Source organism: Hemicordylus capensis, chromosome 2 (assembly GCF_027244095.1).
Source record: "Hemicordylus capensis ecotype Gifberg chromosome 2, rHemCap1.1.pri, whole genome shotgun sequence".
NCBI classification, from domain to species: domain Eukaryota; kingdom Metazoa; phylum Chordata; class Lepidosauria; order Squamata; family Cordylidae; genus Hemicordylus; species Hemicordylus capensis.
Window position 1 is genome coordinate 407,659,431 of NC_069658.1, and position 17,285 is coordinate 407,676,715.

The 17,285-nt window shown below is 43.3% G+C and overlaps 1 long non-coding RNA gene across 2 annotated transcripts in view; it reads right to left on the minus strand.

Moving 5' to 3' along the window:
- Nucleotides 1-17,285, minus strand: part of LOC128342506 (uncharacterized) — a 31,802-nt gene that overhangs the window by 10,167 nt on the left and 4,350 nt on the right. The window contains exons 2-3 of one of the 2 annotated variants that reach the window (XR_008315026.1): nt 2,142-2,218; nt 222-302 (exon numbers count right to left, since the gene is read on the minus strand). This is a non-coding gene — a long non-coding RNA (uncharacterized LOC128342506). Of the gene's footprint in view, nt 1-221; nt 303-2,090; nt 2,219-17,285 lie in introns of both variants that reach the window. The other variant, XR_008315025.1, reaches the window with a different exon arrangement.

Genomic DNA, 17,285 nt, shown 5'->3' on the forward strand with positions numbered 1-17,285 from the left:
CATCAGAGAAATGACTTGATTAGCAAGCCAGAGGTTGATGGTTCGAATCCCCACTGATACCTATACTGGGCAGCAGTGATATAGGAAGATGCTGAAAGGCATCATCTCATACTGCATGGGAGATGGCAATGGTAAACTCCTCCTGTATTCTACCAAGGACAACCATAGGGCTCTGTGGTCACCAGGAGTTGATACTGACTTGACGTCACACTTTACTTTACCTTTAGATAAAAGTGGCTCTTTTCTGGTTCATGGTGTCATGGCTCCAACAACTGTTCATGCTGAGGACCTTCTAGAGTCTTCTATACAAGGACAGAACACAGCACGTTGGTGTTGTTTCTCTGGACATGACTTTACTGCCCCATCTATATTCATTATAATGCCCCCTTCTCCTACAGAAAAAATGGGGGTTGTGAGGTTTTTATTTCTTCTTTCCATGTGTGCTTGTCTCAGTTTGATTGATCCATTATTCAATTAAGCCAGCCCCGGCTCAATAATAACCACCGCACTGCAGTCTATGCCTTTAAAAACATGTTGACGAAAACCCAAACCGAGGTGGTTTTCAGCATTACACTCGATGGAAATTAGGTATGAAATTACCTGTTTATTAATGATGTGTCAAGAGAATGACATGCTAATGGCCAGCTCCTGCACAAACAGTGCTAATGTAGATATTGCAAGCATGCATTATACACAATATGTATCCGACAGTACTGTAACTCCTTTTCCCAGGGACACAATTGAGATCTAGAGGTTTATCTCAAGGTTCCTATCCCTGAGCACAAATAATTAGTAGCTGATGTGCTACATGTTAATGACTTGAACTGAAACTGGTAAAGGGAGACTACTCCACTCTGGCTTCTATGTACTTTTCTGGTACACAGAAAATTCTGTCCAAGTATTCTGCTGCTGGTGGTCCCAGTTTTGGGGCCCACCATTTATAAAGGGAGAAGATGGTGGAATCCCAATGCCAAGCTTTAAGACTCCGTCTCCTTTTGAACACCTTCTTCATCATATATTTTTTTTACATGAAAGGTCTCTTTTTATGTTGTGAGCCGCCTCAAGCAGTACTGTACTAGAGGGGTGGGGTATAAATATTTTAAATAAATAAATAATTTTTAGGGCTGATTTGAAATGCTCCTCCCAGTAAATGGGGTATGTGTGGCAAATTTCTGAAATATTTGTGGGGGGAGCCAAGAAATTCTGATAAATTTCTCAACATACTGTCAACCATTTCCCCTTCCAGAATCTTCAGATATTGTAAATTATAAGTGTGAGTGCTGCTCACGAGTGGGAAAGCAGGGTGGAATTCCTCCCCCCACCCTCACTGTCACTCACACCCCACACTGACAACTGTGTATACAGCACTGTTTGTCTGAATAGGGCAGCACTCTAAGTGTGATGGACGGCAATCCCATGAACTGCAGCTCTGAAGGTTGCAGCTCACAGGATTGGCAGCCATCACACTTATGGCATAATGCAGTTTTGATAAACAGCACTGTAAGTATGGTCATCAACAGGCAAGAGGGGTGAGTGACAGCAGGGGGTGGGACTTCCTCCCTGCTTCCACCTTTGTGAGCAGTGCTCACACTTACAATTTATAATGTCTGAAGAGGGCTCATGCCATTCTGGCCCTGCCCCGTCCCTGGTGTGCCATTCCTGGCTTTGCATAATCATGTGGGACTGACACTTTCAAACCATCCATTAATCTGAAGACCATTGTAAGTTAGCAAAGATGAAGGGGCATTTGCCATGTTCAGGGGGTAGGCATGTAAAATTCTAAATGCTTTAGAAGAGGCAGGTTACTGATGGTTATTGGTGGCAACAGGCATCCTATCTATCTATCTATCTATCTATCTATTTATTTATTTATTTGCTATTCGTCTGTGTAAACCACCCTGAGCCATTTTTAGAAGGGCGGTATAGAAATCAATCAATCAATCAATCAATCAAATAAATAAATAAATAAATAAATAAATAAATCTGAGCTGTCTAATACGACTTAATCTTAATCTAATAAGTCTGAGATGTCAGACTAAATGTGCTTAATCCCATAACCAAGTTGAGAACAAGAAAAACAAATTATATACCGGATCAATTGTCACCCGGGTCAACAAGGGCCGCGTCAAGTGCTAGAGTACCTGGGCACTTGTTGAAAAATGGGTCACAGGACTCGGGATCTTCAGCTGAGTAACCAGGGCTGGAGACTGTAGAACTACTGGAAGAACAAACTCAAGGTCAAAAGTATACAGTTGCAGAAAATCGAGAAATTATGATTTGTTACTTTAAATTGAATCTGTCAAAATGTGGATTCCAGAAAAGAATGTCTGAAATTTGGAGACAAAAACATCTGGACTAGAAAATTACGGAACTTAGATTAGCGGATCAACATCAATTTATAATGCGAAAGAAAGTCATTACTGATGTGGAATTGGATGAACTCCAGTAAAATATCCAGAGTGAGGATATTGACCATGAACCGCCAAGAAATTCTCCAGCAGATCCTGAAGGAACAGTGGTAGAGCAACAAGGCATAGCCGAAAATGAATACGAAGAAAGAAGTGAAACACCTCTGTTGATTGTGCCAAATTCTCAAGATCATCAACTAACTGAGATGCAAAAAGAACTGAAAGGAAAAATTGTTGAACATATGAAAGTAAGGAAAGAGCATAAAAGACTGCCTGCACTGAAGCTGGTGTCCAAAAATGATCTGGCACAAACATTAGATGACCTGAACAAAGCTGTAGCTGAGATTAAGACTGTGACATTACAGGAAACAAACCAGCTCATGTACAGTGCGGCAGCAGTGATCACACAAGCCAAAGATACAACATAAGGAAAAACCAAAATGGAAGGTTAGATTGGAAAGTAAGATCAGTAAGTTAAGGGCAGATGCCAACAAATTGAAGGACATGAATGAGGAAAGGCTTAAGAATGAAAAGATCAAGGAATACTTAGTACAGAAGTACCACTTGGTTATCAGGGAGATCAAAGAAGCCCTCAAAACTATGAAACAGCAAATTACAGCAATAGCAAAGATCAGCCAATATGATGCTCATGTACTGCAATAACAACAAAATTTCCTTTTCTATTCAAATCAACATCAGTTTTATCGGTGTGTTAATGGAGAAAAATTGGATAACATTGTGCAACTGGACAGGGAACAGCTTCTCGGGTTTTGGAAAAACATTTGGGACAACCTTGTTGATTACAACAATGCAGAATGGATAAAAAATGTTGAGGGGAAATTGGATGGAACCAAAATGGATGAATTGATAACAACACCCCAACTGATTGAAAACTGAGCAAAAAAGATTAAGAATTGGACAGCACTGGGAATGGATGAAGTACATGGCTTTTGGCTCAAACATCTGACCAGCTTACATTAAAAATTAGCCAAGCAATTGAATGATATACTGGAAGGTGGAGAACTTGATGAATGGATGACAACTGGCAAGACTTGTCTTCTGAAAGATTATGAAAAAGGCGCTGTACCAAGTAACTAACTGTAGGCCAATATAGCCTTCCAACAATGTTCAAGCTCATGACAGCAATTGTAGCAGATGCCGTGCAAGACCACCTAGAAGTGAACAGTTTGTTACCAATGGAACAGAAGAGAAACCGTCAGAAAACAAGAGGCACAAAAGACCAGCTTCTTATTGACAAAATGGTTTTGGAAAATTGTAAATGAAGGAAGATGAATCTAAATGTAGCTTGGACTGACTATAAGAAAGCGTTTGACTCATTACCACATAACTGGATTTTAAAATGCCTGGATATGACTGGAGTGAATGATAACATTAACTTTGTAAACAAGGCAATGAACACATGGAAGACTCATTTGCTAGTGAACAGAGAAGAAGTGGGAGAAAAACATCTGGAGATGAATATTTCAAGGAAACTCATTGTCACCTTTACTTTTTGTAATCTCCCTAATTCTGCTATCCATTATCTTGAACAAAACAAACCATGGATACCAAACTTCAAAAACATCAGTTAAGCTTTCCCACCTTCTTTACAGGGACAACCTAATGCTTTACGAAAAGTCACCATCCAAAATTGAGTCATTACTCAATATGGTTAGAACTTATAGCTGTGATATCACAATGGAGTTTGGACTGGACAAATGTGCTATATTGGCAATAAATCGAGGAAAAATGACAACTAGTGAATGAATTAAGATGCCAAATGGAAACAGCAAAAAGAGTCTGTCACCTGAGGAAAGTTTGGGCATTCTCCAAAGTGACAAGATCAAGCATGCTGAAGTGAAGATCAAAGTTAGTAAGGAATATATTAGGCAAGTAAGAAAGACACTGAAGTCCAAATTTAATGGTGGTAACACTATCAAAGCAATCAACACATGGGCAATTCCTGTAATCCGATATACAGCAGGTATTGTTGATTGGACACAAGCAGAATTGGATGTGCTGGATCAGAAAACCAGGAAAATAATGACCATTAATCATGTCCTGCACCCAAGAAGTGATGTTGGTAGGCTGTACCTGCCAAGAAATGAAGGTGGAAGTGGAATGTTGCAAGTCAGACAGTCTGTTGAAGAAGAAAAATGAGCACTGGTGGAATACATAAATGAAGGCCAAGAAGAAATGCTACAGGAAGTGAGTAAGACAGGACTGTTGAAAATAAAGGAATCAAAGGACGAATACAAAAAACAGCAGATGAGGAATTGATGAGAAAAATGGCACAACAAACCATTGTACGGTCAGTTCTTCAATGACATACAATCGAAAGTTGACAATAGCACAACATGGGTATGGTTAAAGAAGGGGACACTGAAGAAAGAAATGGAAGGTCTCATTTTTGCAGTCCAGGAACAATCACTATGAACAAATGTTATAAAAGCAAAGATTGATAAGACCCAGAAAGACAGAAAGTGTCGGTTATGCAAGGAAGCGGATGAGATGGTTGAGCACCCTGTATATTGTAAGAAAATCGCACAGACTGATAATAAGAAAAGACACAATTAAGTTGCTGTAATGATCCACTGGAACTTTTGCAAGAATTACAAATTGCCAAGCAAGAATTGGTGGAATCATCCAATTGAGAAGGTCACAGAAGATGAGTAGGCAAAAATCCTTTGGGATTTTCGAATACATACTGATAGGCATTTAGTGCACAATACGCCAGATCTGACAGTCATCAAGAAGAATCAGGTTCTGATAACTGATATTGCAATCCCAGGGGATAGACGAAAAACAATAGAGTCGATGAAAAACAATTGGAGAAAATAACTAAATACAAGATTCTTCAGATTGAAATTGAGTGGCTCTGGAAAAAGAAAATAATAGTGGTGCCCATAGTTGTTGGAGCCCTTGATGCAGTACCAAAAGAACTTGAACACTATCTTGACACCTTGGGCATCGATAAAATTACACCACATCAGCTACAGAAGGCCACACTACTCAGGACAGCACGAATACTATGACACTAGCTTTAATTTTTCTTTAATTATCCTAGACACATGGAAAGGGTTTGATAATTAAAGTACCAAATCCAGTCAATAACATCTGTGGTAGACTGTGTGCAAATAGAATAATAATAATAATGATGATGATAATAATAATAATAATAATAATAGCCTCACACATGGATACTTAAATCTTTAGAAACAACTGGTGTCAGCAAAAACGTTCAGATATTTATTTTAAAAAAAGCAATGCACATGTAGAATACACAGTTAACAATCAATGGCGAGACACTTGGACAGGTTAGCATTAGAAGAGGTATTTTCCAAGGGGACTCACTATCCCCTCTGTTGTTTGTAATCGCCATGACTCCACTTTCACAAATACTAAACAAAACAGGCCTCGGATACCAAACATCTAAAACATCAAGTAAAATCAACCATCTGCTGTACATGGACGATCTGAAGTTGTATGGAAAGTCCCAGTCAGAAATTGAATCACTGCTAAACACTGTCCGTATATTCAGTAGTGATATAGCAATGGAGTTTGGACTAGACAAGTGTGCTGCATTAATAATGAGCAGAGGGGAAATAAGAAAAACAGAAGGAATAGAACTGCCTAATGGAAGCAACATCAAGAACCTGGAAGAGAAAGAAACTTACAAATACTTGGGCATTCTCAAGGCTGATAACATTGCACACACTGAAGTTAAATGAAAAATTGGAAGTGAATACATCAGGAGAGTTAGAAAAATCCTAAAGTCCATACTCAATGGCGGGAACACCATACAAACCATAAACACCTGGGCTATACCTGTTATCAGATACACTGCAGGAATAATAGACTGGACCCAGGCAGAGCCAGAGACGCTAGATCGTATGACCAGGAAAATAACGACCATCAATCATGCTCTGCACCCCCGCAGTGATGTAGATAGGTTATACCTCCATCGCAGCTCAAGTGGAAGAGGAATGCTACAAGTCCATCAAACAGTAGAGAAGGAGAAAAGAGGCCTTGAAGAATATATAAAGGACAGTTAAGAAGATGCACTTAAAATGGTCAAGAACGAGAAACCATTAAACACCAATGAAACAAAGCAGGCCTACAAGAAAGAACAAGTCAAGAACCGAGCAGAAAAATTGAAAAATAAAACACTGCATGGTCAATATTTGCACAATATAACTGGAAAATCAAACATCACCAAGACCTGGCAATGGCTTAAGAATGGCAACTTGAAGAAAGGAACAGAGGGTTTAAGCCTGGGAGCTTGAATTTAAATCAAATTCGAGCCAAACTACTTGCTGCCAAACTGGTTCAGTTGAACCAACCAGCCAGTTTGATCTGTTTAACTCCCCCAGCTTTGCAGTTTGGGTGGCTAATACTTGTAAAAAGTATTGCTTACTTGGAGATATATTCTGTATATATTTATATGTAACATATATATGTAAAGGAAATCTAGCGTGGATTCCCCTTTACATGTACAGGAGTGGGGAGGGGTCAAGAAAATGTTCAGGGGTGGCTGGCTGGGGGTAGCGACAGAGGTAAAAGGGTACTTACCCACAGGTGCAGCTATCAGCACTGCCAATCAGTCCCCTGGTGTGGGGAAGCACATGCAAAGCTCTGTTTACCATCACTCATACAGTTCTGGCATGGATCCAGCCTCCACGCATGCCTCCGTGGCCTCCATTTGTGTGGCCATGCAAATTGTGTGGCCATGCATATGGCCTCTGCGCTGTTGTGTGGATGGCTTGGTAAATTGAGGTTTATGTGCATTTGGGGCCATACTAGGGGGGATGAGAGGTGGTGCTGACAGCCGTGCTGGCCAGTAAGGACCTTTTTACCTCTCTTGTTGTCCCCACCCAGCTGCCCCTTCCTTGCAATCAAACTGGTTTGATCGCAAGCTGAAATTCGCCTGGTTCAGTTTGCGACCGAGCTGCCAAACTGGCCCGGTTTGAGGCAAACTGGTTCAGCAGCGAATGGTTCGTGCACACCCCTATTATCATGCAGCCAGTGAGTTTTGGCTAGGAGGTAATAACACTGAAGGCAAATGAAGCCCAGGCCTCTGCCCCGGTCACACAGAGGCCTATTGCGCAGGCGCCCAGCCCCCAACATGGCTGCCACCCAATCAGGAGAAGGCCGAAAACTGGCCAAAGACCACCCGAACGGGCACAGAGCCGCCTGAACTGGTTCTTGGGGGGCATATAGAAGGCCAGCAGGGGAAGGGGACCACCGCAGACCCCACCACCACCTCCAGGAACCCCTGCTAACTTGGCAAAGAGGCACCTTTAATGTGGTGATTCTCTTTATTTAGCAGGGGGAGAGTAATTGGCCCTATCCATCTCCAGCTCATTACCCCCAGTGACTGATTCTGGTGTCTATCTTATGTTTCTTTTTAGATTGTGAGCCCTTTGGGGACAGGGATCCATCTTATTTATTTATTATTTCTCTGTGTAAACCACCCTGAGCCAGTTTTGGAAGGGCGGTATAGAAATCGAATGAATGAATGAATGAATGAATGAACCCCGTGAAGGGCTGCAAAGTTAATTTTTTAAAAGACTTTAAATGTCCGCGAATCTCCCGAACTGTCGAGGGGGTTGGTCCGAGGTCAGACTGAGCGTGTGTGTGTGTGTGTGTGTGTGTGTTCAGTTTGAGCCTGAACAGTGGCACCAAAGCAGTTCAACCTTTAACAGGTTTGGGGTTGAACCTGTTTACACATCCCGACTTGCAATATAATAGTACATGATCCATGGTTTCAAACGCTCCCAACTATCAAGGACAAATCTTTTCTGCATAGTGTATTCAAAGGTATCTCTCTTCCAATATGGCCTATGGTAATACATTGAGACAAGCTTAGGTAAAAGCACTAGGTAAAAGCACTACAGGATTTGCTGTAACAAGATTGTATATATATTTTGCCAGAGAGAGATCTTTACTATAATTTGAATCCACCTTGGCAAGTCATCCGCACAAACGACATTGCCCTTGATGGTCGGGTCACAGAGACAAGACAGGACAGGAAGTACTCCTCTCTGTCAACCAACTCATCCTATCAACAACCCCGGTCCTACGCCTTCCAGCCAAAGCACGCCCCTCTGGCATGGTCAGCAAGGTCCAGAGTTCACCCATCAGCTTCTCCAGGAGGAAAGCTGTGGGCAGGGCCTGACTCAGAGAAGTGGTGTCGCCACACAAGTTCTTCATGACAAACAGGAAGGGCACGAGTGCCAACACCATCTTGGACAGGAGCTTCCACTCTATGTTGGATAGGTCACACACGCCAAGGACTCATGCCTCACCAGGTCACCAAGGGTCACCTCCTCTTCCAGAAGGCGCTGGAACAAGAGGAAGGTGGAGTTCCATCAGGTATCTACATCTGTAGGGATGAGCTGTTGAGAAAAGCCATAGTCATGCTGCTGCTCTTGAAGCAGGCACCTGGACTTCTCACTATGGTCGAAATGAGCTGCAATCTTGTAGGCCTTGTCCACAAGCTCAGCCATGGCAACAAGAACCTAACATGGGATGGCCCTGTTCCTTAGATGCCTTCGCCTCCTTGAGGCCAAGGGCATCCCTGACAGCCAGGTGGAGCGTGTGTGCCATGCAGTGGATGTTCACACACTCCAACACTGACTCTACCACTGCCATGACGTTGGACCCATTGTCTGCTGCCACAATGAAGCCCTGGGTGAGGTGTGGCAACCCACTTATCCACTCCTCCATTTGGTGGTAAAGTACAGCTGCCACCTCCTCCTTGGTGTGCTTGACATCCAAGGTCTTCACGTACAAAAATGTGCCAAAATGTGGTGTGGGACACGTTGGAACCAGAGGAAGCACCGGAGGTCCCCTCTCTCTCAGGACCCCACCAGTGAGCAGTTAGGGCCAGGAAATCAGCATGCATCCCACTCACACTGTTCCAGAGATCAGTGGTGAAATGCACACTGGTGCCAGCCCGTGCTGCACGCCACATGGCTGATACAAGCTCCCTGCACCGCCTGTACAGGGAGGGGACCACGTTCCAGCGGAACATGGTCCTTAAAGGGATGGTGTAGTTGGGCGTTTGTATCTGGAGTATCCGGCAGAAGCCAGTGTTCTCAACCAACTGAAAAGGTTGGTTGTCAGTGGGCATAATCTCCCCTATGAGGCAGGTGAGGAGACTGGGACACATGACTGGGACGCTTCTTGCCCGTGGACTGCATCCACCACTTGACTGGCAGCATGCCTTGCTTCATGGAAGCCTTTGCATGGCCCTTGTCAGTGCTAGTTGCAGGCACAGTAGGTGCACTAGCGCTGTCAGCAGAGTCAAGGTGATCTGGGTGTCACATGTGTTGTGTTGACACATGGAGGTCATCCCCAGATGCTTAGCATCCTTGTCCCGACTGACCTGTGCCCTGCAACAGTCACAGTGAGCAGCAGTTGGGGCATCTTGAAGGATCTCAAAATGCCACCGAACATCGCTGCTCTGGGTGGCTTCTGACATCCTGGACACCATCTTGGGCCTTTTGGGTGACAGCAGACCTAGCGGGGGCTGCTGGTGGTTGCCCGCTGCTATCACCCACCCCCCTGCCACCATATGCAGAAGAAGAAGGGCCTTGCTTTAGTGGAGGGGGCGCCTCCACCTATTTAGCAGACCCTTCCTCCTTGGAGCTAGACTGAGTGGTGAGAGGAGCATTGGAGGGGCCGCAAGAGGGAAGGGAAGTCTAGCTGCACTGCCAGCCGTCAAGCCCCTGACCTCCACCCCTGCTACGGAAGCAGCTTCCCCAGCAGAAGGGCCCCCCACATTGCCAGGCACTGCATGCTGGGGTGCCAGCAGCACTGGTGGTGCATCTGATGGACCCACTGGCTCAGTGGCAGCAGGCTCCTCTGGGTAGGAGAGCCTTCACACCACTACCTCTCCTGGTGCAAAGAATTCAGCTATGGGGGCCTGTGGGATCCCATACCTTCTTCTCCACCGCCGCCCCCCAGCCTCCCCCTCATGCACCAGCTTGGGGACCCCTCCTGCCTCTGCAAGCTCTGCTCATCACATGGCACTCAGACATCCCCAAATCATGGGGGCTTTTAACAAAATGAAGGAAAAATTAAAAAATTGAGGGAAAATCTAAAAAAAAACGATCAAAAAACCCCTAGTTTAAAAAAACTGGTGGCTGCTGAGCTGAGGACTCTTCAACTCAGCCCAGAATTAAAAGCAGCAGCCAGTCAGTAAAGGAGCAAAAAAGGTGGTGGGACAGTGAGGGACCAGGGGTTAGGGAAATGAGCCAGAGAGGCTTCTCAGGCCAAAGGGCCTGTCCCCCCTCCAGCCCAGAGCAGGAGAGGGGAGAGAGAGTCAGTCACTCAATGAGGCTATTCTCACAATGGAGAGAAACCAGGCTAAGGGAGCCCAGCCCAGTTTCCCTCCATCGTGAAAATCACCGGGCTTGCCGGTGAGCCCGCTGGTTCAGTGGTGGTTAACCTGCCTAAGACCCGCTCCCCTAAAACAAGGTGAGTGGAGCACTTGCTCCGCTAACCCTATTTTACTGATCATGTGCCGCCGCAGTACGGCTCTGTGCCATGGTGACACATGAGTAGACCCCTGACCTGGAGGCAACAACAAGCCTCCCAGCCTTGGGGGTCTCCCCAGAATGCCCCATGCACTCACACGGGACATCCTGGGATTTCCAGGGGCCAGGCAGCCCCCGATCCCTGTTGTCCCTACCGGCTCCGTGACGGAGCCGGTAGTTGTGTTGGCAGCTGATCCGGCCATCCAGGGACGGCTAACTGCTTGTGTGTGGGGAAAGCGGGCTAAGCCCGCTCTCCTCACCAAGCCCGGTTAGGCTCCACACATTGACCGTTTGTAGAACCTCACTCACTCTGGCAGGGGGGGGGGGAATCAGCCGTGGAACCACACATACACACACAGTCACACCAGGGGGAAATGGTTTGATGCAGGGGCTGGGGAGCAGAAAAACAGGCAGAGGGGGACTGAAGGGAACACAACACACATCTGCAGGCAGACTCTCAGCAGCAGAAGCAGAAGCCAGCACTCAGCAAGCCAAGAACTGAAGCAAGAGTGGTTTTGCAAGGCTAGAGGCTTGCCTTTCAAAAGAACTTGAAACTCCTTTTGGAACCCCCACCTTTGCCCTCCCCCTGGCCAATAGGGTGCCAGTTCTCAAGGCACTCAGTTCTCAGTACCAGAGAGCCAAGCTCATCTGGCCAATCAGGGAAGCATGAGCTTGGCAAATGAAATCAAGCAACACAAGAGACACAAAATGGAGGATAGCACCTAAAATGGAGGCTTGAGCCTTTGAACCAGTTTGAACTGGTTCAAACCAAACCAGGCTTGGTTTGTTCGAACTCAGCAATGCCCTGTTTGGTCTGGGTTTGAGCCATCAAACCAAAGTGGTTTGAACTTAACCTGTTTGCACATCCCTACCCAGATCAACCCGTCTGCAAAGAAAAAAGATATCAAGCAGTCCTATAAAAAGAAGGCATTTATCAACATGTATTTTATATCATAGCATTTCCCTGTTCCAGTATTGTTTAAGGCCAGAACTGAAAGCACCAGAAAAGAGGTGCTGACAGGTGACAGGAGGGCTATGGGCCCTCAAGCAGCCTTCAGTATCCCTTTGCTGAAAGGTGCTTTGCACAGTGGGCTGGGCATGGAAGGAGAGGGGGAGCAATTTTCACATCTTTCTCCTCCCTACAAAAGCCCTTTCCACTTGTATAAAACTGTCCCCGAAGGTTGCCCAGCCCTCAGGAACATATCAATACCTATGGAAAGGGCTTTAGGAGGGAGGGGAGATATGTGAAAAATGTCCCTTCTGTGGCTGGTGAGCTGCTGCAGGAACATTGAAGGCTGCTTGCAGATTCCACAGTCCTCCTTCCATTGCTGGAGGGCTGTTGATCATGTTGACCAGAGTAATTTCTGGCTGGAGATTTGGCCCTGTCAGAACATGCATGCACACAGAAACACATCATTCCCCCTTTTAAAGGATTGTTAGGTGCATAATCTATGGACTCATTTAGCTACTATATTTTGAATCATTTGCTCTGGTGAAAGCTTGTTTTGGAAACAGAGGCCATTTTAGGAATTAAGTCTAATTGCATTATATCTCTTTATTAAATAAAGGTAAGGGAAAACATTGAGGTGGCCTGTTTTTATTTTTTGATGCGGATGTTATGTTAATTTATGTACCTGATTATGCAAATTGCTCCCCTCTGCTCAGGTTTTTGGCAAGCCAATACGTCTCCTTTCCCCAGCATTGAACTTTTCTTTTTTGTTCTTTGGTTCTGGTTTAAGTTGAGGACACTGTGGGCCTAAAATTGTACATTCAACCTGAGGGCCCAACCTTCAGGATTTCTTGCAATGTGGAATAATGTTTCTGAAGTTAAGATACAACTTTTCAGATTTCCATTCAGCTATTATTATTTACTGTTTTTATAAGTCATTCCAGCATCACGTTCTGTGGACAAAGTGCTTTTACAAATCTTGTTTAGTTGATACAAGGATTTTAAATTTATATTCAAGTAAGCAGCTTATATAGTTGCCCTATTGTTCAGTTCAACAGTGAGGAATGGTGAGGGGGGAGTAAAATAAGGGGAAACATATTGGTTCATATTAACGTCTGTTTTAATGGAATATTACTGAGGGCAAGGAGTGTGTACCTCATATGCACATCTTTAAAACATTATAGAAATACAGTTATAAGTAGACTCAAACATAGTGACTCAAACATCAGTTAGCCAAGCCAAATGCCTTGTCAGAGCCTCAGTCAGGATGCTACCCTGCCTGTTTCCATCTCGGCCACAGGCAACTGAGGATGTTTTTGGAGTGGACAGCTGGTGGTGAATAAAACATTGCCAGGACCCCCTTAATTTTTGAACACCCCAGTGCAACAGGAAACTGTGCACACTCCTTATTTATAGGGTTGAGCTGAACATTCTAAAACTAGAGCTGATCAAGACGTTCTATTGGAAGCAGTTTTGGCAAAATTGGAAGGTGATGAAGGGTAAAGGTAAAGTGTGCCATCGAGTTGGTGTCAATACCTGGCAACCATAGAGCCCTGCAGTTGTCTTTGATACAAGAGGGGACTCCGGATTAAATAAAGTGGTTTCCAGGGAGGATACATTCATGTTTTGTAAGGTTTTGAGGGGTGCAGCTTATCACTGTTTGGTGAAGGCAACACCAGATGTCGTTTTTCTTTCTCTCTCTCCTTTTTATATTTGACCCTGCAACTCTGCAGCTGGTGGGACCAGCACTAGTCATAGGTGTCATTCTGTTGTAGTAGTTATTATAACTAATAGTACTTAGTTATAATAATTTCTTATAACATCTCAGGTTGCCCTTCCTTCGGTCCCTGGTCTCAGAGAGGTCAATAGTACTAAGGCCAGTGGAAGAGCTTTCTCTTCTACTGCCCCTTCACTTTTGAATTCTCCCCCCTCCCCCCGATTCGGTCTGCCTCCTTCCTTTCAGCCTTTAAAACCTTATTGAAGACATTTCTTTTCTGGCAGGCGTTTGCTCTTTAAATAACAACAACAATAATAATAATTGTTGTTTATAATAATATTGTATGTAATCACTACAAATCCGCTGTTGTTTGTAATCGCCATGACTCCACTTTCACAAATGCTAAACAAACAGGCTTCGGATACCAAACATCTAAAACATTAAGTAAAATAAACCATCTGCTGTACATGGACGATCTGAAGTTGTATGGAAAGTCCCAGTCAGAAATTGAATCACTGCTAAACACTGTCCATAAATTCAGTAGCGATATAGCAATGGAGTTTGGACTAGACAAGCATGCTGTATTAATGATGAACAGAGGAAAGATAACAAAAACAGAAGGAATAGAACTGCCCAATGGAAGCAACATCAAGAACCTGGAAGAGAAAGAACATTACAAATACTTGGGCATTCTCCAGGATGATAACATTGCACACACTGAAGTTAAAAGAAAAATTGGAAAAGAATACATCAGGAGAGTTAGAAAAATCCTAAAGTCCAAACTCAATGGCAGAAACACCATACAAGCCATAAACATCTGGGCTATACCTATTATCAGATACAGTGTAGGAATAATAGACTGGACCCAGGCAGCACTAGAGACACTAGATCGTACGACCAGGAAAATAATGACCATCAATCATGCTCTGCACCCCCACAGTGATGTAGATAGGCTATACCTCCCTCGCAGCTCCAGTGGAAGAGGAATGCTACAAGTCCATCAAACAGTAGAGGAGGAGAAAAGAGGCCTTGAAGAATATATAAAGGACAGTGAAGAAGATGCACTTCAAATGGTCAATAACGCAAAACTATTCAACACCAATGAAACAAAGCAGGCCTACAAGAAAGAACAAGACAAGAACCGAGCAGAAAACACTTCTGGTTGGACTGCTAACGAGGCTGCATGCTTCCCAACAGGGGAGACCGAGGAGGAGTTATTTTGGGGTTTTTTGTGTCTTCACAACCCCCCCCTCACCACCCTGGATTAAAGGGTTGGGTCAAGATTGACCATTGTATTCCCCGAAGCCTGCTCCTTATCTCAAGGCTGCGCTGGAAAGTACAGCTTTGATTTAAGTTGAGCGGTGGGGGCTGGGATTCATCAAGCTACACTCCTTCATCGGAAATCCAGTGGACAGAAGCTGGTCTGGTGTCCAATCTCTTTCAGTTTGGATTATAATTAATGGTTTCAAGTTCAAGAAGCTTACCTCTCAGTGTGATTAGTGATAAATTGCTGGAATTCTACCTGCTTTTGCTGCAAAGATTGGACAGATCACAAGCCGATGCTGTGAAGTTGTCATAAGTCTGCCAACTATAAATTAAGGATGGCTATTCAATCTGTGTACTAAATGCTGGAATTAAAAATTGAACTGATGGCTAAAAGTTCTAAAACTTAAAAAAGTAAAGCAGTTGCAATTATTATTTTTCCCCAGTACCTTCTGAGAGAGTTTAACTTAACGAATAAGTGATTTGCTGTTTGCTATTTAATATGTCTATCATGAAGTGCACCAATTACAGCAAGAAGGCAGATTATTGAACCATGGGAAAAATTTAACTGGTGGTGATAAGATAGAAAGGTTGCGGTCTGGAACTGAGTTTATTTGGAAAATAATTGCAGGCCTCTACTTTATTGGACAACAAGGAGGCTGAATCTTGCTGTAAGAGCTGTGTTGCTGGAGGAGGAGTAAATAATGCAAAAGGCAAAGCAGCAGAACCAAACTCAGACCCAAACACAAACTAGGAGACTTTCTGTTCCAAACCCAGGCCTGGGTGATGGAAAATGTCTTCAGAGTTAAATGAGACATTAGTTGCTATGAAACAGTTACTAGAAGCTAATACTGGCACCCTCCAACAAGTAAGTCAGGATATACAAACACTTAATAAGAGAACATCAAATATTGAGGAGACAGTGAAAAAATTGGCAGAAGACAACAAAGAATTTAAAACAAGGGTGGAAAGCCTGGAGCAAGATGTGGGATTACTAAGAGATGATAGGGAAAAATTATTAGATCAGATGGCTTTGTTGGAACTGAGGCAAAAAGAGCATTTCCTGAGGTTTAGAGGAATCCCAGAAAAAACTGGTCAAGACATCAATAAAGTGCTTAGGGAAGAACTCGCACTACTTTTGGGGATTTCAAGTGAAGACATGGAACAGATAGATGCAGTTTTCCGTGTGAATTCTGAATATGCCACAAGAAACAAATTATTTAGAGATTGCATGGTTCAATTCAACTCCAAATCAGTTACAGAGCAGATACTGCAAGCACATTTTGTTAAAGCCCTTACCATTGAAGCTCAACAGATAAAAGTTCTGAAAGAAATACCATCCAGGATTTTAAGGAAACGTAAGTTTTACAAATTTTTGACAGATGCTCTAAACGCCAATGGAATACGTTTTAGATGGGAAATACCTGAAGTGGTCTCATTTTTTTACAAGGGGAAGAGGAATAGATTCACAGAGCTCCTCAAAGCACAAAAAGTTTGGCGGAAATACAAAAAAACTGAGCACCCAGTCCCTTCAACACATAATTCTAACTAGCCAAGATGGATTATAAAATAGCTTCATGGAACGTGAATGGGTTAAATAGCAAAACCAAAAGGCTAAAAGTTTTTCATTTTCTTAAAAAACAAAACTTGGACATTGTATGCTTACAAGAGACACATATTAGAAAACAAGATAGAACATATTTGGTTAATAAGGCCTTGGGACAAGAATTTGTTTCCTCTGACAAGAAAAAAAAAAGAGGGGTAGTGTTTTATGTGAAACAACAATTTAAACCAAGTTGATTTTTAAAGATGAAGAAGGTAGGGTGCTAGCTTTGGAAATCTTAGTTTCCGGAATAAAAATGGTGATAATTGGAATTTATGAACCCAATGAAAAAAAAGTAGAATTTTATAAATATCTAGAACAGAAGATGGCTGAGGTATTGAATGCTAATTTAGTTTTACTGGGAGATTTTAATGGGGTTGTTTCTACATCCTTGGATAGAAAATCTGATACGTCTGAAAGGAATCTGCAAGGCAGGCTACCTAAAGCTTTTTTTGATTTAGTAGAACATATGGATCTCTAAGACTTGTGGAGAATCAAAAACTCAAATGCAAAGGAGTATACTTATTTCTCCGAAAGATACAAATCTCATTCAAGGATAGATATGGCCTGGACATCTAAATCTATTACACCATGTATGAAAAGAATGGATATCTTGCCCAGAACCTTTTCAGATCATAATGCAATTTGCTTTACATGGAAGAAGAAGGGAATGGTTTCCTTTCGCTGGAGACTGAATGAATACTTGCTGAAAAAAGCAGAAGTTGTGGAGAAAGCCAAAAGGAAGTTAAAGGATTATTTTGAACTGAATTTAAACCAAGGAATGGACAATAAGATAGTTTGG